The 2,815-nt window shown below is 45.8% G+C and overlaps 1 pseudogene; it reads right to left on the bottom strand.

The window, feature by feature from the left end:
• Positions 1 to 1,726: 1,726 nt before the first annotated feature.
• LOC147728573 (anaphase-promoting complex subunit 11 pseudogene) lies at positions 1,727 to 1,980 on the bottom strand (annotated as a pseudogene).
• Positions 1,981 to 2,815: the final 835 nt, after the last annotated feature.

Here is a 2,815-nt window from a genome sequence, read left to right as displayed (position 1 = left end):
AATTGGTGATTCCACAATTGGGTTATTTGATTTACCTGTCAGCCCGTAGTACAGTGCACCATGTGTGCCCAGGGCTTGTAAATCAAATGCTGCTGGTGGGCTTGCAGCACTGGTTGTGCCACCCACAGAAGCAGCTTGTAAAGTGTGTCTGAGGTCTGCCATTGCAAGGCCTGTGTGCAGTCTAGTACTGCCATGTCGACTTGGCATGTGCACCCACTTGCCAGTCCCTAAACCTTCCCTTTGCTTCATATTAGACACCCCTATGGTAGGCCCAAGGGCAGAGTGCATTGTAAGTATAAGGTAGGACATGCTCTGGTGTGTGTAGCATGTCCTAATAGTAAACAACAGCCATTTTTGTTTTTCACTATTGCAAGGCTACCTATTCTCCATAGGCTAGATTGGGCAGTTAGATTATTACATTATTATCATCCTAACTGACTCAGGGAAGATGGTAGAAATTCGAATTTAATATGCCTGAACTCAGATTGATAACATACATCTTTTAGTGAAGTTGGTTTTAATATTCTGTGTTTGAAAATTCCGCTTTTAGAAATTAGGTATTTTCTTGCCTAACTGTCCAGGCCTGGCTCTGCTAGGTTTTGTATCTCTTGTCTGGAGTTTTGAGTGGCAGGGCTGGGGGATTCCAGGAGACAGGCTGGGGCAGCCCAGTGGTGAATAGAGATATCTGCATCTAGATGGGAGGGAAGAGTTGCACCTGGAACCTGAATAGGGCTGGGCCTTCCCTTTACAATGCTGGCTCCACCTCCTGTGGCTTGTCTGATGTCTCTGCCCTGCACTGTGAAAGGAGAGAAGGGATCTTGTCAACAAAGTGCTCCAGAGCTGTGCCTTCCCTTCCCTGTGCTGGTTCCACCTCCTGTGGGGCGGCTGATGTCTCTGCCCTGCACTGCGAAAGGAAGGAAGGAGTCATGTAAACAAAGTGCTCAGGAACTAGTTTGGACTAGGCAGTAAGTATGGGCAAATTTTGCGGATCTGCGGTCATGAAATTGGCAAAAAAAATCATCGAGTTCTTGGAAAAATCCGCGTACTCGCCGATTTTTAAATGTATAGTGTTTTTCCTACACTACAGCTACGTACAGTGCCAGAAGAGTTGTCTACAGTGACCATGTGGACCTTTATAAAAACACATAAATAAATACAAATGCAATACACAGCAGGTAATGTATTCATGATTGCCAGAGGGAGAAATGTTACAGGCTTCCTTAATAACTTTAAAGAAAACTTCTCTTCTTTTCACTCTGAAAACGCAAATGCACTGAAAGATGCAGTTGTACTCGGATGGTAATCATATTTGACATGAGGAATTATTCGCATACCTTGTCAGTTTTTTATTTTTTCTATTTTACTCTTAACACAGAGTTGTCTGTTTCCTTTAAATGGGTAAAAAAATATCAGTGAAAAATCGTAATTGCCCCGTAGACACTTGATAAAAGGCACCACATGAAGGAGGTGCCTGGAGATTTGGAGAAAGGTTTTAGGTAAGGGCATTTAGACAAGGGTGCCTGCACTGGATATTGGGAATATCAGAAAAGGTTCAGCCTTGTACGACACAAGTAATTTACTCAACACAGATGGCATCAGCTTGTTTAGCAGTTAATGTCACGCCCACCGGACTGAATCCGCAGTTCCTGGAAAATACACCTATGACCGACGGCAAATGAAGAAAAGAAAGTTCTGGAAAAGGAATTGGATAGAATTGGAGAAGAGGTCATTCCTTAAACTTTCACTCCTGTCGGCACATGGGGCAGTGCTGTGTACCTGCTGCGAGTTCAGCCACTTCAGGATGCAGTGCATGTGGAAGCAATGTGAGCACTGGCCCCAGACCAGTGGGCAGTCGTCCCCTGACACCTTACAGTCAGGGCAGCAGCCATTGAAAGCCATCCTACAGATGCCGCAGTTCTCGTCATTGGCCACCCACAGCCAGGATGCCACTATATGCCACATCTTAATCTTCACCTTCATTGGTACACCTGTCAGTTCTGTCTTCCGTGAACGGACATAAAATACGGAAGCAGCTTCTCGAAGCAAAAAGGGGGTGGGGTAAACAAAAAGTAGTTTTAAAACTGACCATGTGTGTTACTAATATGCCATCGTGCCGAAGGGTGCAGGTGTCCCTTGAGTGAGCTGGCCATAAAAAAAAATGTAAAAATCCGCCCGCTCGTGAATTTGTGAATTTTTGACAATCTCGCGAGATTCGCGGATCGCGAAATTGCCAAAAATCCGCAAATTTCGAGAGCGTAACGGCTTTTCGGCCCACACTTACTAGGCAGAGGCCTCTCTTGAGGTTCCGTGACAATTGTAAGTGGTGTTTTCGACTCGCACGAATATGGTCGAGTCTGGTATCTACGAACCGCAAATGACGAGTTTAGTGGGTGTACGCAGTTTCGTTGTGCTAACCTAAATCGTTCGTCTGTTACGTGGGTATTTCTACCTGTACCCACGGGTTCCATCTTAGATACGGCATCCATTTTGTCTCTTGCCCTCAAGTAGCCAGCGAACGGACGTTGTCCGCTTCGCGACCCTGGGACTCCCAAGATATTTGCGGAAGACACATGTCCTTTGTAAGTGTCTTTATGATGAGGGGGATGCTACTGTAAAGCAGATGGCGCCGTTCGAGGCTCATCTTGCCGCACGGACTTATTGTCTCAGCCGTGCATCTCATTAGGCATGTCCCTTTGATGCCTGTATCTCGTGTTTCTCGATACCTCCCCTTTTACACCCTTTCCGATTTCCCCACTGTCTCCGTCTTCCTCTACACCTGTTCTTGTTCCTATTTCGATCTGTTTATTACCGATTG

The sequence above is a fragment of the Lissotriton vulgaris genome, chromosome 3_1 (genome assembly GCF_964263255.1).
Source record: "Lissotriton vulgaris chromosome 3_1, aLisVul1.2, whole genome shotgun sequence".
Lineage (NCBI taxonomy): Eukaryota > Metazoa > Chordata > Amphibia > Caudata > Salamandridae > Lissotriton > Lissotriton vulgaris.
The sequence above is the reverse complement of the archived record's forward strand: the minus strand, read 5'-3'. Positions and strand labels throughout refer to the sequence as shown.